General features: G+C 36.7%; 1 pseudogene; it reads right to left on the reverse strand.

Annotated features, from left to right (window-relative positions):
* Positions 1-4,227: 4,227 nt before the first annotated feature.
* LOC129781020 (U4 spliceosomal RNA) lies at positions 4,228-4,311 on the reverse strand (annotated as a pseudogene).
* Positions 4,312-24,471: the final 20,160 nt, after the last annotated feature.

The raw sequence follows: 24,471 nt of genomic DNA on the forward strand, positions 1-24,471 counted from the left end.
GGAAGACACCTTTAATTCTACTGTCATTATAAAACTACGTATTCCATGATCTTGAAAAATTCAATTTGGCCATCGCTAAAAAATGGATGAATGACTTGACAGAGAGAACACGAAACATAATAAACACCATAAATTCAAAAAGGTCGCCGCCACTAAATGGTCGACTATGTATTTTTTGCAATCACCTCAATATCGGTATCAAATGAAATGATTTGACTTTGAAGAAAATTAGGTAAAAAATAAACGTTGGATTTCCATTATCCACAGTTAGTTGTTTCACGATTTTTTTTCTTTCTTTATTAAAGAGAAAGAAAAAAAGACGGGTGGGTAATGTCGGGGACATAACCGGAGTGACGTAGGACTATACAAAGGGGACAGCTTTTGTTAAATATATATTTTAAATATATTGTTTTATTTTCTTCTTCTACGTGAATACCTACCTATCTGCCTGAAAAATGGATTAGTTTACTGTTTACTCTTTATGAATATGTTGATGGTTCTGAAAAGAACCTTTGGTGTTGTGTTTTTGTTATCACTCGATATTCCCATCTTGTTCGGTTAAACCTTCCTGTTTAGCTATTGCGTTTGCCACTCGCCACAGCTTTCACAGTTGGAAAATTTCTTCCCATCCAGCTTTGTGACATGTTGTACAGTAAATTACATTCAATGCAACTTGCCGAAGCGCCACTCAGTGTCGCATTGGAGGCGATTTTAACCTGTAATTGAACATTTGCGATGACAGTGGTACAGTGCCGACTTTCAATGTGGGGTCATAATTTGGATCTCTATGTTTACGAAAATGTCCAACTAAATAAGTCGCATTACATGTCCGTCCAATTAGCTAAATGTCGAACTAATTGTAAATTACTGTACTTTCAATCTGGAAACAATTTATGAATTGGTGAAAATTGAATAATCAGGAAAGTCCCCAACTATCAATAAGCTCAGAACAACTACCAAATTCACATACTCATCAGATCCTGGCAAACAAATTATGAAAACATCAATTTGTGTTTTATTATTATTTTGGATAATGTTTTAGAAAGCATTGAACTTTATTTCCTAAACTCTTTTTTGGAAGGTTTAATGGCCCTGAAAAGCGCCTTGTTTTATGGAATGGTTCCAATTTAGAAAACTTAGTACTCGTGGTTTTGAAAAAAAAACCATTTCGAACGCCCTCGATGCCGCCTTGTTCTGGATTTGCCACCAAAGCAGATTGTATAAAGAACAAACTTTTTTCTTCTGCTACCTGCTGCCGTTTTGCGATTGCGTTTGCCACTCGCCTCTCGCTGCAACTGCCTGTTGTCTTGATGTCCACCGAACCGAATGTGTTCTGTTCCGAATGCGGGTTTTCTTATCGTCGCGAGCAGCTTTGCCAGCTAACTCGATCACTTCGGCGGCCGAAACTATATAACGCCGGCTAGGTGGACTGGTGCACTGGTACTAACGCGCTCGGCCTAGCTACCCTTGCGGGGAACTCCAGATCAACACGGTTCGAGCGGGATTTTGCCTTTCCCTTCACTTTTCCTCCTTTACCATGTCCAGACATGGCTGCTTGTGTTGGTTTGTTGATGTGTTGTGATGCGAACCGATGTGGTGTACGGTTTGAATGAGAATGATCGTTACGGAAGGAAGGAAGGTCTTGTATTATAGAGACTTTAAACTTTTGCAGTTCATTCGTCTCTAGCCTTGAGAAAGGCCCTTTGAAAACTCTACTCTACTCTACTCCAGCGCTACCACCTCCGCCCTCTTGCCTTGAGAAAGGCACTCGATCCCTCGCCGTCCAGCCCGTCCAGCAACGATGTTGTCCAGTCGGTGTCCACACAAAGAATGATCGTTACGGCAGCGGAGCGGGGATTTTTAAGCTGACTGGCTGGCTCGAGAATTACGCATGTGTGAGACTGCGACCAATGTTTCGTTCATTTTTTTTTCTTTTTCCTTCCCAATCGTGCTTCATTCTATTTCGCTGCTGCTCTGGTTGCCCGTTTTGGTCGGTACGATTTGAGGAGCACAAAATGGACCAATCAAAAATGGGCACATAGGGCATTTTGACAATGCTTGATATTTTACAATTATTCAATTATTTATCTCATGAAAAATGAAATGTTATTCATTATGATAGATGCGTAGATATATTTCCTATCAATTGATGCAAAAACCTTTGCGATCTATTGAGAAATGCTCGAGTTATAAGCGTTCCAAATCTTGCATTTTTTCCTACTTGTTCAGTGCCTAGATTTCCATTTCACCCCCTATATCTTCCGGTTAGACGTAGTCCTACGTCAAAATATATGATGAATCTGATGATGCTAAACATCCAATGCTTGTCATCGGTCTACGCGAATGCTATTGAAATATTATCATTCACGCCTGCTCCACGCAGGACCACAGCTTTTATTGAGTACTGTTAGACTTCGTTTCTGGCCGTTAGGTGGACGGAGAACTGCTAAACAAATCGTACATCAATGTCTTAAATGTTTTCATTCGAAACCATCACTGGTACAGCAATTCATGGGATATTTGCCAGCGGCGCATGTTACCATATCCAGACAATTTTCAAAAATCGGAATTGATTATTTTGGACCAGTTTACGTAAGGCCCGGACCTCGTCAGACAGCAGTCAAGGTTTATGTTTCATTATTTGTTTGCATGTGCACCAAGGTTGTACATGTGAAGCTTTTGAGTTATTTATCTACAGATCGATTCATACAATCCTTACGGAGATTTATAGCGTGAAGAGGAAAGTGTAAGGATATATACTCGGATAACGGTACAAATTTCTTTGGAGCTAGGAGCAAGCTTCGTGATTTAATGCAACTACTTCGGGATAAACAGCATAATGACAAGGTATCGAGAATGTGTGCAGATGAAGGCGTTCAGTGGCACTGCAACCCCCTGCGGAGGACTCTGGGAGGCAGCTGTACGATCAGGGAAGCATCACTCATTGAGAGTGATTGGAGAAAATCCGGTGTCCATAGAAGACATGATGACTTTACAGGTACAAGTAGAAGCTTGCCTTAACTCCAGACCAATAAATCCCATTTCAAATGATCCATGTGATTTGGAACCACTCACACCGGCGCATTTCTGAATTGGTTCTTCATTGCAATATTTACCACAACCGGACATTCACCTTACTTTTCAGCTCCTATTCCAATCTCAACTAAGTGACAATCTATAGTCACGCAATTCGCCTGCAGGATTACCGTGACTTGAGTCATCTCATGTCACTCGCCGCGCGGAATCAAGGGGTTTGTGTCAACTTCAAGGGTGTTCGAAACTGGTCATCATCAAGGAATCGAGGAGATTCACCCGGGAAGTGATGGAATAGTGCGTGTGGCAACATTGTAGAATGGTCCAGAAGATGTATTTAAGTGGAAATTAGTATTTGGAACTCGATAGTTATTCTCTAGACAAAAACTGTCTTCGAAAAAGTTGTTACATACGGTAGAGCGCTCATTTTTATGTTATAAAAAATAGGGTGACCAAAATTGTCTATGAAATAAAAAATCTGACTTTCTTATCTTTATAGATAGAGATAAACATAGTTCGACCATGTTGTAGCCCCAGTATTTTAAAACAACTATGTAGAACAAAGCTTTTTTCTTCTTTTTTTCTAAGTTGCATTAGGGTGACCATGAAAAAACGGGTTTTTTGTTTTAACTTTTATATTTCGAATTCTACAACAAAACTGTCTTCGTACAACTTTTAGAGCTTAACAATACCAACAGTTTGCGAACTTATCAATATATTAATTCTACTCAAAGTTATTGATGTTTTTTTTACCCAAAAGCTCATGATATCAATTTCAATTTACTCAAACACAAAAAAACATAGTTTTGAAAATCACATATTATATAGAGTGAAATTTGTTCTTTCAAATGCCGTCAATAAACTTTGTTTATGTTTGCCCCACAAAGAATGACAAACAATTGAAGAGAGCGTATTTTTTGGGAAAAAATATCAGTAACATTGAGTGAAGTTGAGATATTGACAAGTTCTGCATCGCAAAATGTTTGTATTAGTAAGCTCTAAAAGTCTTCCGAAGACAGTTTGTATGTAGAATTAGAAATATAAAAGTTAGAGTAGAAAACACGTTTTTTCTCATGGCGACCCTAACATAACTTAGAAAAAAAACGCTATATCGGTTGTTTCAAGAGATAAAAACTAAGGATGGGTTATACCTATGGTATAACCGCAAGGTTGACGTAGGACTGTCGTTGGCTTAGTAATCAATTGTATTTCTTCAATTAGCAATAATCCCACCTCGGATAACCCTCATTGGGTACGATATCGCCGCTGCGCAGTGCTATATTTTATGTATTGATTAAAATAGTGAATGAATGAAACTTTTTACGAATTCAATTGCGAACAAATCCCAATTTAAGTCAATTCATGCATTGTGGTAGTAGTTATCGCAGAAAAATGGTTATCAACATTTTGCCTAATCATCAAACGGTATGCGTAGGAGTTCAGTGAGCTGGCGACATTAAGGAATATCTTCCAATGCAGTCTTGAATAATCGAGCCAAAGCGTTGCATTTGTACCCGCTTTTGTAGACCGTGATAGCAAAACGAATTCTGGAGTGTAAAAATGTTTGGGGGTATAAAAGTATTGCCGACTTGAAAGTATCTGCAATGCCGATTCTCCAAACTTCTTGGTTTCGGAATCTGTATTGGGAAAACACATTCCGGTTTGCAAAAATGCAAGCGAGTACAAAAGTACTCGTAGTTTCTTCTTCTTCTTCTTCTTTTTCATTGTTTCTTCTTCTTCTTCTTCTTGGATGGCGTTAACGTTCCCTGTGGAACTTTGCCGTGTCAATGTATGCATTAACTAGCGTCATTTGTTAATACTTAGTTGAGATTTAAATCTAACGATAACGGAGACTTTAAATCTAACGATAACGTAGTTTGCATCTTTCCCCAGGCTACATGGTTTTGAAGTCTGTGTTAGGGAAACATTCCAATTTTCAAAAACGCAAACGAGTACGAAAGTTCCCACTGCTTGCATCTAAATTTCTATGCCGATTTCCACAGGCTCCATGGTTTTGAATTCTGAGTTAGGGAAACATTCCAATTTTCAGAAACGCAAGCGAGTACAAAAGCCTCCGCAGCTTGCATCTAGTTTGCTATGCCGATTTCCACAGACTCCATGGTTTTGAAGTCTGTGTTAGGGAAACATCCATCCATTCCAGCGATCGTACCTCAATCGTTGCGCAATCGTAACTGAGTGGATTTCCGAGCGGCACTCGCTTATATACCGATTGGTGTGATTTCAATTGCCTGTTTTGAAAGCGATTTTAGGGCTATTGAAACAAGTTTTTGGATCAAAAAGTAACAAGCATATAACGCGTAGACATTTTATCTTTCGAATGAACTGTTTATCATACCATTTCGTTCAGTTGTTTAGGAGCTATTAACGCTCAAAATCTCGTTCTCGGGCGTAACGCTTTCGTTTTCGAAACTTTGAACTTACACCCCAGTATAGAAATGAAAGACGTAGTCCTACGTCAAAAACTTTGTTCTATAAAGATGTCTCAAATAACTGGGACTACAACATTGTCGAACTATGTTTAGCTCTATCTATAAAGATAAGAAGGTTGGATTTTTTATTTCATCGACAATTTTGGTCACCCTATTTTTGATAACATAAAAATGAGCGCTCTATTGTATGTAATAACTTTGTCGAAGACAGTTTTCATCTAGAGAATAACTGTCGAGCTCTAAATGCTAATTTCCACTTAAACACATCTCCTGGACCATTGTGCATTGAGAACAGCTGCGGGTTTATTACGAAAACCCGTCGAAAAGATTAGTTTTTTGCCAGAGTTAAATGAAGATAATTATTGAGAACAACCCTTTTCCGAGCATTCTATCATACCTATCCGTTCCTGCTCCCATATGGTCGAAGAAGATATTTGTGTCTTTTCAGAAATCCACGCTATTCCTGGGTGGGTGAGGATGTCTGGAAATACCCCTAGACTACAACCCTGGTTGGAAGAAAGCTGTGCTCTTCTCTTGCATGAGCATATAATCAACAGAATGAAAACAATAGCAATAAATTTAACTGCAGTCATCTCTACATCATGAGAAGAGGCTTACGCCACTCCACGAAGACGAAGAGCGGATCTCATCCTGAGGAGGAGAATGAGCCGCTGCTACTCGACAGAGTATGGATCCGTTTCTCCCAATCGGTTGGAATCCCAAATCCCTGCCAAACTAATCTATATATATTTATATATATATATATATATATATATATATATATATATATATATATATATATATATATATATATATATATATATATATATATATATATATATATATATATATATATATATATATATATATATATATATATATATATATATATATATATAAATGTTCTGTTCGTTTGTGTACGCGTCAAAAACTAGAAAAGTGCGGAACCAATTGAGCTCTAAGTTGGACACAATATACAACCCACTTCAAGGAGTGTTGTTACGGCATAAAAAATTGGAAAATTGGAAGAAAAATGATTTTATATATGACCAGAGTGCGTTTCTGAAATTGAGCCTCTCATGAAAAACGACTGTTCAGTAATGAATATGTTTTCTATGTGAAGGAAACATATTTTTTCCACTGAAATTGTGTTTCGAAGTGATTTAAAATTTTTCGATTTCCCTCATCTATCTCTATATACATAAAAAAATTCCGTTCGTTTCTGTGCGCGCTAAAAACACGAAAAGTACGGAACCGATTGAGCTCAAAATATGATACTATATACAAAACAACCAAACACATCTAGGATTGTTGTAACAACATAAAAAAAAAAGAAAAATTCAACTCAACCATGCAACCACAATGTGCCACAGCAAAGCGTGGCTGGGTACAGCTAGTGAAGCATAAATATCTGCATAATTCGAGAAGTAATCAAGAAAATTGAGTCAAATTTGGGATGTGAGGGTTTTTGGGTACGAGAAATGTTTCTATGATGTTGTGACACTCCTCCCTCCTCTGGAACGGAGAGGGGGTTCCATAAAAATAATACACATATTTCAACCAAATATATTCCAACCAAACATGACAACTGAAATTGTTTTCGGAAAACGCATATGTTCTACAATTACATATTGATAAGATTTTAATTGTGATAAAACGCACTCCTATATCGTCTTCTATCCATCTATCTATATATATATATATATATATATATATATATATATATATATATATATATATATATATATATATATATATATATATATATATACAGTCAACTCTCCCTAACTCGATATCCAAAGGGACCATCGAGTTAGGGAGGTATCGAGATACAGAACATTTTTTCCTAATTTTTTTTTATGTTTCAAATTGTCATATATTAGGGTAAGTGTCCCAATTATGGTATGAATTTGAATTTTTGATTCATTCCCTTAAAGTGAAAAAACATCTTTCTCATATAAAGAAAATATGTTTTCCAGAATCGCTCAGGAGGTGATCCTTCTACGCATATGTTAGAATTTCAACGATGACAGCCTTATAGAACTTTTTCTTCGTTTCGGATTCTGTTGGCTCAAACTGTTTCTACATTGAAAAGTACGCTACGTAATCCGATTCTGTTGCTTTCATTTGAAAGATGAGAAAATTTAGTGCAGGATATAGTAGTGGAACATCTAAATTAGTGGATACAAATAACATTTTTGAAGTGGAAAATTTAAAAGTTTTTTTTTTATTTGTAATTATTAATGTTATCCCAAAAATTCATACTAAACTTGATTGTTTCTATCAATTAAATTAAAGCTCTCTAACCTCTCTACAATTTGTTCTTTGACGCCCAATTTCTATCTCTCTTAATTTCGCTGCAATATCGATATAAACAATTCCTGATGAAGATTCAATCAAAATCTTCAAAAATCGCGATTTTTAACCCACTGTACTTATAAAAGCCACTTAAATTTCACCTTAATGCTGAAAGGTTAATTTTTTTTCTTGAAATTATTCATATTTGAATTATAAAAAAAAAACTTTATTTTTCAAACTGTATACAATCGAGTCCTAAATTTTACATAATCGAATCATATATAATCGAGTTTGTATATAATCGAGTCAGACTTGCATGAGGCACTAGGTTAACAAAGAAAATATTGATTAAGTATGTTACTCAAACTGAATTGTAACGATCACGCAGGAACTGTTCAATCACAAAGAAATGTTCGAATAGTTTCACAGGAACATTTTCAGTTGATTTCAATATTCCGGACTTTGATTAAACGTTCGAATTAACATCTCAATAGAACTACTATCTTCAGCGTTTTTCTCAGGTTTTTCAACACTTTCCAGTATATCGGTATCTGGCATCAGATCACAGCAAATCACGTTTTGGTCCTTTTTGCACTAATTATTAAAAGACATTGAGCAATCGAACGGTATTGTACCGTCGACATCAGCAAGCTCACGACGCATTAATTATGCCAGCGGAATATCACTCCCGTCCATGTTGGTTGTGCTTTAAAGTTAGGAATTCCCAGTTTCTGGACAAATTCTCAAGCCATATCCCGAAGAATAGAAGAGGGGTAAATTATTCTGTCTAGCTTGACAAGACAAACATTCATTGACCGCTCCAGCTTCTCGATTCTGACCAACCTTATATGCTTTTGGTCTAGATACAATTTTCCATTCCGATTCCATTTTTACTTTAGTTTGAGTAGTGTTGATACCGCACTTTGTGCAATGCTGAAATAATTTGCAGCTTCAGACCCCTTCCGTCCATATTTTTCGACCTGCTCGATGATGCTCAAACCTTGCGCAATGGTTAGCGTTTTGATGGTTCGCTTGAAAGGTTTCTCGTGGTTTTCCATACTTGAAAAGAAATTGTTTGATAAATGAACACTCCGTCTTCACTTTCAAGGGCAATTAAAATCTGAGGTAATAACGCACAAAAACATGTACGCGAAAATCAATCGAGTTAGGGAGAGTTGACTGTATATGTATATATATATATATACATATATATATATATATATATATATATATATATATATATATATATATATATATATATATATATATATATATATATATATATATATATATATATATATATATATATATATATTTAAATAAAAATGGATCGTCGTATGTGTTGGTAAGAGCAAAACTCGAGAAAGGAATTATCCGATTTAGGGCTGTCTTTATTCTATCATATTTTCTGTATCAAACATTTATTCCATGTCACGTAGAAACATGTTATTTGCAAGTGGTTGAAAAATCTTGAACGAGAATTGTGTCTGAAAATAATCTGATTTTATAATTACGAGTTTTAGTAGAAGTACTATGAATTTTATAGTAAAAGGTAGATTAAAAGATCAATCAATGAACAGTTTTGCGATTGGACCCATTAACGTGCGCTTAATAAGAAAACGTGGATGTGATAACGAAAAATAAATTTTGGGCGAAACGAAGTTTGCCGGGTCAGCTAGTATTCCGATGAAAATGATAAGCGATTTTATTCAGAAGACTTCACAGAAACGTGGCGAATGTGGTAACGTCGGTATTATGTTGAAGTTGGCACAACATGTATATGTCTGTGAGGAGAATTTGAGACTGATTTTGTTGCATACTAAAAAAAGTAACTACTGATTGTCAAAATTAAGTTTAGATGCATAAACAAATTTTATTATGGTTTTTGCAACTGAGAACACTTTTTCTGAATTTTTTTTTGACGTAGGACTACGTCTAACCGGAAGATATAGGGGGTGAAATGAAAATCTAGGCACTGAACAAGTAGGAAAAAATGCAAGATTTGGAACGCTTATAACTCGAGCATTTCTCAATAGATCGCAAAGGTGTTTGCATCAATTGATAGGAAATATATCTACGCATCTATCATAATGAATAACATTTAATTTTTCTTGAGATAAACAATTGAATAATTGTGAAATATCAAGCATTGTCCAAATGCACTATGTGCCCATTTTTGATTGGTCCATTTTGTGCTCCTCAAATCGTACCGACCAAAACGGGCAACCACAGCAGCAGCGAAATACAATGAAGCACGATTGGAAAGGAAAAAGAAAAAATGAACGAAACATTAGTCGCAGTCTCACACATGCGTAATTCTCGAGCCAGCCAGTCAGCTTAAAAATCCCCGCTCCGCTGCCGTAACGATCATTCTCATTCAAACCGTACACCCACATCGTTTCGCATCACATCACATCAACAAACCAACACAAGCAGCCATGTCTGGACATGGCAAAGGAGGAAAAGTGAAGGGAAAGGCAAAATCCCGCTCGAACCGTGTTGGACTGCAGTTTCCTGTAGGTGTATTCACCAATTGCTCCGCAAAGGTAGCTAGGCCGAGCGCGTTATTACCAGTGCACCAGTCCACCTAGCCGCCGTTATAGAGTTTCGGCCGCCGAAGTGATCGAGTTGGCTGGCAAAACTGCTCGCGCTTTGGTTCGGTGGACATCAAGACAACAACAGGCAGACACAAACGCAATCGCAAAACGGCATCAGGTAGCAGAAGAAAAAAGTTTGTTCTTTATACAAACTGCTTTGGTGGCAAATCCAGAACAAGGTGGCATCGAGGGCGTTCGAAATGTTTTTTTTTTCAAAACCACGAGTACTAAGTTTTCTAAATTGGAACCATCCCATAAAACACGGCGCTTATCAGTGCCATTAAACCTTTCAAAAGAGTTTACGAAATACAGTTCAATGCTTTCTAAAACAATATCCAAAATAATAATAAAACACAAATTGTTTTTTTCATAATTTGTTTTCCAGGATATGATGAGTATGAGAATTTGGCAGTTGTTCTGAGCTTATTGATGGTTGGGGACTTTCCCGATTATTCAATTTTCACCAATTCTTAAATTGTTTCCAGATTGAAAGTACAGTAATTTACAATTAGTTCGTTCGACATTTAGCTAATTGGACGTACATGTAATGCGACATATTTAGTTTTGTAAACATAGAGTGCAGGTTCCAAATTATGACCCCACATTGAAAGTCGACACTGTACCACTGTCATCGCAAATGTTCAATTACAGGTTAAAATTGCCTCCAATCCGACACTGAGTGGTGGTAATAAATGTAATTTACTGTACAACATGTCACAAGCTGGATGGGAAGGAATTTTCCAACTGTGAAAGCTGTGGCGAGAGGCAACAAATCGCTAAACAGGAAGGTTTAGCCGAACAAGATGGGGATATCGAGTGATAACAAAACATTAAACTCTTTAGATTAAATATAATTTTGTGATCCTGAAAAGGACCCTTTTTAGCCTGCATGTGAATCCAACGAGCGAACAAATCGTAATGAATGTATTTTTTTGCCATCGCTGCCTTTTAACGCTCATTCGTTCGTCTCGTTGGACTCGCCCCTCTGGCTGAGTCTGCCGATTTGTCTCTATCCTGTGAGTGTGTACCGCTAGAGTACAAAACGCGCGGACCGCAAAAAAATATCTCATTTTCTTTCAAACCGTGAACCAGTGTGGTTGTATGGCATCGTTTCACATCACAATAATAACCTAATAGCGGTTATAGAAATTCGGCCGCCGGAGTGCTCGAGTTGGCTTGCAAAGCTGCTCACGACAATAAGAAAACCCGGCTACTGAACAGAGCACATTCGGTTCGGTGTCAACAACTAGTTTCAGCGAGTGGCAAACGCAATCGCAAAACGGCAGCAGGTAGAAGAAGGAAAAAGTTTGTTTATACAGACTGCTTTGGTGGCAAAACCAGCCACCGTAAAACACGGTGCTTTTCAGGACCATTAAACCTTTCAAAGAAGACTTATTAAAAGTTTTCACAATACCAATGCATTCTAAAGTGACATAATATGACATAATATAAACTGATTGATCATTCAGTTTTCACAAACCCATGCATGGTTTCCGAATTAAAAGTGGCTTCAAATTACAACACATTGTATGCAGGATGGCATTAACAAATTTTCTCGGTAGCAAGAACTGCTTTCTTTGGTTGATAACTGATGTTGAAAATTGACTGACGTTACATCTACATTGTATAGAAACATAACTAAGGAACAACATGATGAGCTATGTATTTCCTGCTGCTCTGTTCTTATTTTAAAGGACTATAATCCTGTGTTAATTTACTGTTGCTTTTTCAGAACGCTTATAGCTCGTTTAATTCTCGACAGATCGTAGAGTTCGTCTCCAAAACCTCAGTCCTTTTTCATTTCTATTTACTTTGTTTGTGGAGATACAAATCTTACAATTCATTCGTCCCCGAAACCACAGTTTAAGGTACGGTAATGTGCTCAATAGTGAAATATATGATAGTGAATGAGCTGATGACTACCTATGCATTCCCTATCACAGCCATCATTTTGATTGTACGATATGTGCATACGCCAAAAGATGCCCGGCGTTGAACATTTAATAAGTACAAAGCCTTCAGAAAAAAATCAAGAATCAACTATGAGATAGTGAGAAAAAATTGAGTAAGTTTGTAAAAAAAAAGCAAAAACACAACACAAAAGGTTCTTTTCAGAACCGCCAACATGTTCATAAAGAGTAAACAGTAAACTAATCCATTTTCAGGTAGATAGGTAGGTATTCACGTAGGAGAAGAAAATAAAACAATATATTTTTAAATATATATTTAGCAAAAGCTGTCCCCTTTGTATAGTCCTACGTCACTCCGGTTATGTCCCCGACATTACCCACCCGTCTTTTTACTGTAGTTAAATTTTAATTACATCTAGAATACGACTTACTGATGATAGTCTGAAATCCGATTGACTGCCGATCTTCATCATCTTTCCATCCTGTCATGTGCTTGTAGATGCACGAAAAATTTCATCCACCCCGACCACACATTATTTCTTTCTTTTTGCTTTTTCCCTTCCACGTGTTACAATGTGAATTATAACCTTCGCAAGGTGATATATTCGATACCCCGAGGGGTCTCCCTTACAAGATCGAATGGAAAGCGTTCATTTTTCATTGACCTTTGTCTGGCGATCTTCAATGCCTCCTCAAGTCCATACGAACGCTGACACCTCCCTCCACTACACCCACACCTAATTTAAATATCAATTCGCTGTGAGTGATGAGGGTGTAAATTTCCAATTTTCGAGGGCCAAGAATAATAGGGAACGAAATCCGATTTTTATCAATGTGGCTACTTTCTTATTTATGCGCGCAGTGGTCAATGAATAATGGGCAACCGCTGGAATGCTGCGCGTGACCTGTCCGACCTGAATCAGTGCGATACGAAGAAGTCCGGGCTCCACTCTGAGGGCTCGCTCCTTCCCCGTTTAATGAGACCCGTCGGAGCGGGCAGGAAAAAAAGCACTCAGCAAGTGATGGAAAGTGCTTCCTTCGCTCGTGCCGTCAATTGTGTGCGAGATCATTTTAGTGCGCGCAAAGAAAGTGACTTATTGGGGTCGAACGGAGAACACGAGGAACACCGAACACTTTCTCTTCCCCTCGAGTAATTGAACGATCGTTAAAACCCACCGCGTTAACACTTACGCCAGGCGCGGGCTCAAAGAGCGTCATTGCGTCAGTAGAAAGCTTCCGCCGCTTGGGACATCATGGGCATCGTTTTCCGCCCGTCATCCAATTACAACACCAATTTCTCCAGCTTGAGACTTAACGCTATCAACCCTGGTCGGTCGGATAAAGTACTGGAACGTGATTTTCATTTCTTTTTTTCCGGATCCTTTTCATCCTGGAAATGACTCGAAAGCCACCGCAACAAAGCAGCTACATTGTTTCCTTGATTACTAATGAGATTCTAAATGGGATGTTTGTTCGCACGAATGACGGTCGCCTGCCTGCCCCCTCGGATGCTGCAGCGAGTGTGGGAGAAATGCTTCACATAGACAGGGCTCTGTTATCAGAAGCGCCCTTTATCCCCCTTTTTAATTTAACGATACGTGCTAAGGATGCCAAGGGATATGGGAAAATGTCAGAAACAGCCGACCGAGTAGATGCCGAAGAACGGTTGTTTCCATAAATACCAAACATCAAAAAATAATAGCTTCATCCTGAATATCAAAGGAAACGAGAGAGAGTAGGAAGGCAAAGGCCAACAATGGAACGAAGAATGATTTTTCATGATGAAGTGAAGGACAGTGCTATCGTAAAAGTCGTAGAGTTTAATTACCATCTTCCTTCATGGGTACCTTTCTCGTTCATCTGATATCAGCTGAGCATTGATCATATCACTTTTGTAGTGTGCACTCCCATCGCTCGAACCCATAAAATAACTCTTTATGGTCTCACTGCCCATTACGGGTCGCTTCATTAACATCAGCTGCAGGGTGAAACAGCTTCAACCATTCTTGTTAAATTTTTCACCAAACACCTCCGCACCTTTTCCCAATCAAAGAGACTGCCAACATCAAAAAAAACATCAGTTGCTGAAATTTACATCGCTTTCCATCTTCATCCCATTTTGGCAGCTCAATTTCCCCATCGCAACATCCGTTCCGGGGACATGATGCAGCATTTAAAAAAATGCCTCTACCTCCGGTCTGCTGACAAACTTAATAGAATAACTGTCAGTTGCAGTCGATTTTGGTTTTGGTTTTGAGCAAAATATCCGCCGGGACGCTATATATATTCGGAAATCAATTCATTTAGTCTTTCACTATTTTCTGCTTTTTACAGTTTAGATTTATTTGGAAAATGAACGCTGACAACGACGAATCGGCAATTTACACAAACAGCAAAAAAAACCCGCCAGAAGTGAGAATGTGCTTCAAGTGACCACTGGAGAGGACAATTCAATCCTCCACTCGGAAGTCTGTCTCTAGGTGGTGCGATGGGTTGAGGTAATAATAGGTTATTTATGTTCGAACGATTTGTGCGCTGGACAGTGTCGGGAGGGGTGTGTGTGTTGTGTTGTCATTTGGTGGGGAGGGGGGCGCACTGCCGGAGATAAGTGATTAGCTTCCCTGTGGCGATTCGGTGGTGAAAGAAGGACTGTGCAGAGCTTCAACAAATGGGTGGTTCAATGGTCTGTGATAGGCAAACAATTCGCCTAGTCAGCAATTACTTCGGGCAGCAATGGCACCCAAGAGTCGGATCGTCCATCATCGCCAGATTCGACCGCAGACTTCAACTCTGTGGCTCTGCGTAAGGGATGGAGATGAATTGTGGCTTTGCAACTGGCAAGTGGTTTTGATTCTAAGGGAGGATTTGGTGGAATTGGTAAATTGAAATCGAATGTATGGCCCAACAAATCAAACTGGGAGGTACCGAGAGCTGGATAGAAAAAAGTCGATAAATTATTTTCATGTGGTCTGAATAACATAGACTAATTTAACAACAGAACATTCACCAGAGTTGCAGGCAAAAGTGACGTTATCAATACAACCATTCCATCCCAAACCGATAAGGTTGTTCTCAGATTTACGTAAAAATAGGTAGTTTTGCTCCTTACCGCAAAATATTAGACCCGTATTTTTTTATTATTTTATTAGGGTGCCCATTTCCATTTTAAGGTGGTCCAAAATTCGACTGTTTCCCCTTTTTTCCAAAAAGACTTTTTTCAAAAATTTATAACATGCGAACTACTGATTCGATTCAGATGATCGACATACCAAATTAAAGCTAATTAACCAGTTTTTTCTTGGAAAAGTGTGTCACTTGTAATAATTTTGGTTTTTGATTTTTTAATTATTGATTGTATTTGTTTTTTTTATAGTCTTCATGGCCTCGGGACCAAGAGCGCTATTTTTTTAATAGTTTTTCTTGAAAGCTGAGCTTTTTTTTACATAATTGATCCAGAAATCAGAGAGGCGTTATTTTTTGTTCTTCAATATTAGCCGATGGTCCGAAAAATAATTTTTCTCCTTTTTTTTTTTTCCAAAAATTACCTTTTTTACAAAAATTCATAACTTTCAAGCCACTGGGCCGATTCAGATCATCGATACATCAATTTGAAGCCAATGCACAATTATCCAGGGAATGTTTTTTAGTGGAAATTAGCATTTAGAGATTGACAGTTATGTGTTCCCGTGGCCGAGTGGTTAGCGTCATAACTAACATGCCGGGTGTTCGGGTTCGATTCCCGTTCTGGTCGGGGGAATTTTTATTCAAAGAAATTTCCTCCGACTTGCACTGTGATCACGCGTATTCTAGAGCTTGCCACTCAGAATGCATTCAAGGCGTGTTATTTGGCATAGAAATCTCAACTAAGTAGTAATAAAAATGACGCAAGTAATACTACGTTGAGACGGCGAAGTTCCTCTAGGAACGTTAGTGCCATTGAAGAAGAAGAAGAAGAAGAAGAAGAAGCTTGACAGTTATTCTCTAGACAAAAACTGTCTTAGACAAAGTTACTCATGATACTCACTCACTCATGATAGAGCGCTCGTTTTTATGTTGTCAAAAATAGGGTGACCAAAATTGTCGATGAAAGAAAAAATCTAACTTTCTTATCTTTATAGATAGATGTAAACATAGTTCGACAATGTTGTAGATCCACTTATTTGAGATATCTTTGTAGAATAAGGTTTACATGCAAACTGTCTTTGAAAGACTTTTAGAGTTAACTAATATAAACATTTTTCGATGCAGAACTTGTCAATATCTCAACTTTAGTCAAAGCTATTTATATTTCTTCCCAGAAAACACGCTCTTTTCATTTGATTGTCATTCTTTCTGGGGCAAACATAAAAAATATTTGTTGTCGGAATTTTAATGAACAGATTTCACTCTATATAATATGTGATTTTCAAAAATATGTTATTTTTTGTGTTTGAGTAAATTAAAATTGTAATCATGAGTTTTTGGATGAAAACCCATCAATTTGACCATCATTTTGACCAGGATTAAGATATTGACATGTTCTGCATCGCAAAATGTTGGTATTGATAAGCACTGAAAATTCGTACGAAGACCATTTTGATGTACAATTTATTTTAAATATATAATTAAACCCGTAAGTTTTCATAGTTACCCTAATGCAACTCAGATAGAAAGCGCTAAAAACAACTTTGTGGGAGATATCTATTGTTTAGACAAAAACCACAGCAATGGAACTCCATACAATTAACTCACTAAAAAGTGTCCACATTTTCATCACTTGTTTACATGAAGAATATTTTTTTTTCAGGCACACTTGATTTGAGAGTGTATGGATTTCTAGCTGTCTTGACGCAGGGTCTTTAATGAAAAATGATAAGATGGGAAGGTTTATATAAACATGTTTATAATTACATAAGTTATAAAAATATTAATATTGCCCTTCTTTAACTATTCAGTGCAATTTTATCAAAATTTGAAAGAGAAATTAAAAACAAATGTTTTTTTTTTCAATATTTTTTGAGATGGTTATTAATAATCCATGATTATCTTTGTTTTATTATGTACCCCCCATTATTTGTTAATTTTTCCTGCTTTTCGTTCTTTGACCTATTATTTTGACAATTCAATTTGAGAGGTTTAAAATTGCGACAAGATAGAAATTTGGTGTGAAAGAGCGAATTGTGGAAAATTAAGTGGCAAATTTTCTAAGCTTTATAATTATAGTTTTTCTGTAGTATCTAATTTCTGAGTTTGTTTGAATGACCGATTGAAGTTGATTCATAGAAGAATAAGATTTCATTTGATATGTCGATTTTTGAAATCGACTCAATGGTTGAAAAGTTATGCCGTTTTGGAAGAAATCTTACTTACTTAATCAGCAAAAGGTCCCAGTGACATGTGCTGTACAAAAAAGTCGTCTCCATTCACATGAATTTATTTTTTATATTTTTTCCAATTCTTAACTTTCAAACTTATTTCAAGGATCAACATATCATATTAATCCGCAAACATGCCTAGTAGTAACTTAAACAACAACGTAATTTTGGAAAAAAAAGGAGGTAAATGATTTTTCGAAACATCGGTTAAATTTGAAAAATCATAATTTAAAAACGAAGAAGAACACATTTTAGGATATGTTATCTAAAAAATCCTCAGCTTTCGAGAAAAAATATAAAAAAAATAGAGCGCCCTTGGACAATGAGAACTGTAAAGAACAAATACGATCAATAATTAACAAAAAAATATTTTTTTTTCAAATGTAGAATTTTTTCAAAAAAAAAAGGCTAGCCAATTTGATATGTCGATCATCTGAATCGGTTTAGTAGTTCAAAAGATATTAATTTTTGAAAAAAGTTATTTTTGGAAAAAGGGAGAAAAACTATATTTTTCGAACCTCCCTAAAATGGAATTGGATCTTGTATTTTGCGATAAGGAACAAAACTACCAATTTACACGAAAATCTGAGAACCACTATATCGGCTTGGCATGGAATATATATAACACTAAAAAAATATAGTTTGGTGGTAGTTTTCCCGGCAACTAAAAAGATCATTACTAGAAACTAATTGATGTTAACGTTTCATTACCATTTAAAGTGGAAGCATCTGGCAACCCCATAACTTTTGACAGAGATGTCAGATTAACAAATGTCATACCGCGTTGGAAGCGTCATTTCAGTACAATTTTAACCATGGAACAATACACACCTGAACAACGCGCTGAAATTGCTCAGCTGTACATTCAAAATAACTTCTCAATTGTGTTAACTAAACGTGCGTGGAAAAATAAAAATAAAGTTAAAACATCGCCTGGAGACAACACTATACGTCGATTATATGCCAAATTTATATCGTCTGGTAGTGTTGGTAATGCCAGTCATCTGTCCAGACAACGACCAAGACGTTTCGACGAGAATATTGATGCCGTTCGAGCCAGTGTTGCAGAGACTCCATCGACATCAGGTCGCCATCGTTCGCAAGAGTTAGGCATCTTTTTATTGCCATTTGTTCGTGAAAATGAATTGGACAATTACTGGTTCCAACAGGACAGCGCTACATGCCATACAGCGGCTGCCACGACCAAATTATTGCGCGAAATGTTCCCCGGAAGATTAATATCGAAAAACGGCGATTATGACTGGCCACCGAGATCACCTGATTTGACGCCTCCTGACTTTTTTTTATGGGGATATTTAAAATCCAAGGTATACACTGGTAAACCAAGGACCCTGGCTGCGCTGAAAGACAATATCCGACAAGAAATTGCTGCCATATCGGCCGAAACATTGGGCAAAGTGATGGAAAATGCCGAAAAAAGGGCACATTTTGCGGTCAAGGCCAGAGGCGGTCATTTACGAGATATCATAATCAAAAAGTAGTTAGAACAAATCTCCTTGGACCAAAATAAATGAATTTAAAAAAAAAACAAATTTTAAATTCGACTTTGTTACTTTGCTATTGCAAAAACAAATCCTTCCACTTTAAATGGCCCACCCTGTACCAACAGAGGGTATTTAAAAAAATAAAAATGGCTTTTTACTGGGTTTGTTCGAAACTGAAAAAAATTAAATTTATTCAGAAATCATAGTTTTATGTTGTTTTTTAGGAGTACATACATTACATAGTCGTATAATTATTGTATCATTCAATTTATTTCGATGAGAATGCTTTAAAATATTTCAACTAATGCTCTTACCACATTTAATTTTTTTTATTCAATGTCCAGTTTCTATGGCAAAGCTTCATTCGTAAATTACACATTTGTCATCATTGGTGGAATACGACCATAAATGTTGTTATGAATAGCACGGAAAGTTATGATACAATACATATGGGTTTTTTTCATATTGCAAATATTAACGACATTATACAAAAACCGATAAAAATGCATTATAATATTTGTCCACAGCACTTTCAGCATCTATTTATATATTTTATTCAATTTTCAGTTCGTAATTTCTATCCCATTCGCCGTGTTTATCATGATGATGCTAACATTAATAACATTATATACGAACCTCCCACCTTATATATGACGTCTCCCACCGTTTTAGAGACATCTTAACATTATGTTCAATTTTTAGAGCGTAAATCATCTGTCAATTTTTTCACTATTTACATTTTCTTGCCATAAATCGTTGCCACTTTTTTCTCTCATGTTCCACTTCTCTTCTCTGCAAAAACTATCTTAGACAAAATTGTTAAATATGATAGAGCGCTCATTTTTATGTTATCAAAAATAGGGTGACCAAAATTGCCGATGAAATGAAAAATATAAATTTCTTATCTTTATAGATAGAGATAAACATAGCTCAACAAAGCTTTTTTCTATCTCTTAAAATAATCGATTCGAAGTTACGTTAGGGTCACCATGAAAAAAACTATTTATATTTAATTTTTTATATTTATTTTATATTTCGAATTCTACATGCAAACTGTCTTCGACAGACTTTTAGAGCTTACTAATACAAACATTTTTCGATGCAGAAATTGTCGAGTTATCTCAGATAACCGGGACTACAACATTGTCGAACTAGGTTTACCTCTATATCTAAAGATAAGAAAGTTATATTTTTTATTTCATCGACAATTTTGGTCATCCTATTTTTGATAACATAAAAATGAGCACTCTATTACATGTAACAACTTTGTCTAAGACAGTTTTTGTCTAGAGAATAACTGTCGAGCTCTAAATGCTAATTTCCACTTAAATGCATCTCCTGGATCATTGTGCAATGAGTTGTTCTTATTTGAACGAATACCACACTTGCGTAAAAATTAGGTTCTAGTCACATAGATGTGGTCCAGTCGCATATAAAAATTGAACGAAAACGGAAAACATGTTAAATTTGAAAAATCATACCTCAAAAACTAAAAAAAACACCTCTCGGATATTCGGATATGTTATGTGAAAAAACTTTAAAAAAAACCTCAGCTTTCAAGAAAAAATATTAAAAAATACAGCACTCTAGGCCCTAAGATCATATAAACTATAAAAAAACAAATAGAATCAACAGTTATGGAAACAAAATAATTTTTTTTGGAGAGTATTCTGTGTCTGAGGTGTTTCTTCAAAGAAGACTAGTTCATCACCTTTAATTTGATATAGGGGAGAGGGAGGCAAGTTGGCGAGGGAGGCAAGATGACGAATCGGTAATTTGACCCGTTGTAATGAAGGTAGCGCCACCTACTTTTTACTGAAGATGCATCATAACAAGGCCAAACTTTGTACTCGGTAACTCTGCCGAAAACGTTATCACAAAAAAGTGAAAAATAAAAATGAGAAAATTCGTGATTTTGTTATTTTTTTCCGTTTTTTTCAAATTTTATGAGAAAAGTTAAAATTTCAAAATTATTTTATACATAATAAAGGTACTCTATTGTACATAATCTGTTTGTTTCCGGCGAGTTTCAATCATGAATTTTTTTCAGCTATTTTCTTTTTGAAAAAGTCGCTTGGGGGGCAAGTTGGCGAACTGCAACATTATGTTAATTTTTGGTTTTTTATTTATGAGAAAAGTTAAAATTTCAAAATTATTTTATACATAATAAAGGTACTCTATTGTACATAATCTGTTTGTTTCCGGCGAGTTTCAATCATGAATTTTTTTCAGCTATTTTCTTTTTGAAAAAGTCGCTTGGGGGCAAGTTGGCGAACTGCAACATTATGTTAATTTTTGGTTTTTTATTGCAGATGGTTAGAGCTTATAAGCGAAAAATAGACCAATATTGGTCGGACACCAGTTTGAAGAATGTTATGAAAGCTATAGAAGAAGGTTTGTCTGTTCTGGGTGCTTCAAAACAGTTCGGTGTGCCTGAACCAACTTTGAGACGTGGAGGCGATCTGGCGTAGTGGTAACATCCATGCCTCTCACGCTAAAGGTCACGAGTTCAATTCTCACTCCCGACATTCTTCCAAAAATGGAAGTAAAAGTGTCGAACCAGCCAAATGAGTTGAAAGTCACTATAATACAGATATAAAAAAACAAACTTAGAGACGCTATCGACCAATCAGAATAAGGTATTTCCGTTTGGATAACGGTTGCGAATTTTTAATTGAAAAATAGTTAGTTTCATGACATATATTGTTTTATTCAATATAAAAAATTGTTATGCAGTGCCAGAATCGATTGATGCAAAAATCGCATCAAGCCATCATGAAATGAGTGAGCAAAAATCGTTTGAAATGGGACATTTTTCACGATGCGGTCGATTTTCGTTTTTCAATTTGTACCCCCAATATGTTCCCGAAAGACGTAAACCTACGTCAAAAATAGTACACAGTTAATCTGCCGCATTCAGGCATCATCTGAGCATCTCTTAACCATTGCCAGAAGTGAAATATTGATTTGATTTTAGTCACTCCATCAAAAAAAAATAAAAAATCGTCGTGTTGTATCGCTTAGGACGTAGGACTACGCAATCTTTTTTTTTAAATATGTTGGTTTATCACTTCGAATATTATTTGCGAATACGTCGAAAGTTCCTAAACAGCTCTTTAGTAAAAAGTTCCGGAGACCCTTAAAAGGTTTAATGGCTTGCGTGGTTTTGTAGAACCATTTCTAGCAGCAACGATTCTTTCTTGCCTTTGCGAGAACAATACACTAATTGGTCATATGACGCAATTTGTTTCTTTAAATCAATTCACGCATTGCACTGAGTATTTAACGAGAGGCATCTTCCGTGCATCGCTATTCAACAAGCATCAAACACGCGTCTAACAGATGGACACAGTTGCAGCGATAAACTTCAAGTGAAATATTCGCTAGCGTTCACAGCTCGAGGGGAAACATAAAACACAAAACGAGCAGAATAAGCAACCTTTGTTGTTTCAGAAAGATTATGAGAATTTTCCTCAGAGGAGCTGCCATACTTATACGCTAGCGACAGCTTACTTACTTCGTAAATGTTCTCTTTTCGCTATCCCCCTTCGTTGTTTCTATTCTAAATACTTCTTATTCTTTTCCTTTATTTACGGAGACTTTCGATTCTTTCGTCTCCGACTGTTACTATTCTAGCGGCTGCATAAGTTGCCCGTTATTGACATCTCTGTTCGGGAAAGCACACAAATGGACAGAACAAATGTAGGGGTAGTGGGGGCAAATTGGTCATGTGGGGCAAAGTGGTCACCTGTTAGTTTGGTAGTATAACTATTGACTATAGATGCCGTATTGATAGTCACCTTATGTTTGAAGAATTTAAAGACTTTTGAGTCACCCTATACTTCAGTAGAGCTGTCGCATGTCAAAATACAAATAAAAACAGAAATTGCCCTCTCGATAGCCATTCGGCCGTAGTTCTGTGCGCATGGTATCTAAGGAATTTCTCGTGAAATTTAGTTCATTTAGCCTGATATGTTTGACAAATCATCAGTTTGGACGACTGTTCACATATTCTAGGAGAGGTGAACAGATATTTTGTTTATTCTCAGCGATTAATTAGCATAAACATTATTTTCATGTTTGGGGGCAAAGTGGTCATAGGTGAATAACAACTTACAATGTTCTGTTTACTAAAGCTGATATACCTCATCACATTCTGCTCTTGAAGAAGATCCTTTCGTGGCTTTGACCCTGGATAAATATGCCACTCTAACTAAACCAACCCTCGTTATGCGAAACGTTATGTGTTTCTTTCTACGCTTTTGTATGCAAGAGAAAATTTAAATTGGGGTTCTAAGTGAATAGGCCAAGCTTATTTCATGCATGTACCTAGTATAACAAATATGATTTGAACAAATTTGGACGAAAAAAACACATAAATCTATCCCATTTGGCTTGATATGGGCGTGTGACCACTTTGCGCCCACTAGGTGACCACTTTACCTCCAAACAAAAAAAAAGTTCGATTTTTCACATTTTTTCCAAATGATGAAAAGTGTGCTATTTTGAATTTTTATAGTAAAAGCCGTTTGCTATCTTGAAGAACAATGAGTTGAACTATAATATTCTTCGAGAAACGAGAAATAAATCGGTATGTAGGCACTGGAAATGGCCATATTCCATAGGGTGACCACTATGCCCCCACTTCCCCTATGGGGAAATGGGAATGCATCCAATTTTCATCAATTTAAACAATATACAGACTATGGGATTGTAAAGTATAGCATATCAAACAAATCTTAGAAAATTTTCGATTCAATTGGTGTGCAAATCGTTAAAATCCGTTCGCAGCAAAAATAGTTATTAACGTTAACTTTATTTCATAAAAACGTGAGCTGTTTTCTGATTTGGCACCATTAATGTAAGACGTAGTCCTACGTCAAAAGGAACTTAATGTCCTACACCTTCAATTATCCGCGTGCAGATTTTTCCCTCATTTTCGCACATCACCTTTTCCGGAAGATGAAGAGATAATGGACAGATGAATGGACGGGTGGGAGGAGCCAACCATCAGTAAGTCATAATCGTTAAAACTGCTGACCGTGCAAACGACGGTTGGGATAAGATGATGTGATGCTAAGTGAAAAGTTCTGTCCGATGCAATTTGAACCACAAAGAGAAAATCTTCAAATCACGGCTGTGTGTTACAGTCTTCTCTTCATCTTGGAGCCAAGGGAAAGATGCTGGGATTCCCAAAAAGCGATGGCCGCGGAGAAAAGATGATGTGGCAAAAATCGCACGGATCGCGTGAGGTTTATGGTCGCGGCCGAGATATGGACTGGATACCGTGCAAAAATGTTGCCACACGAACACGTTTTTGAGCT

This window comes from Toxorhynchites rutilus, chromosome 3, assembly GCF_029784135.1.
Source record: "Toxorhynchites rutilus septentrionalis strain SRP chromosome 3, ASM2978413v1, whole genome shotgun sequence".
Classification (NCBI taxonomy): domain Eukaryota; kingdom Metazoa; phylum Arthropoda; class Insecta; order Diptera; family Culicidae; genus Toxorhynchites; species Toxorhynchites rutilus.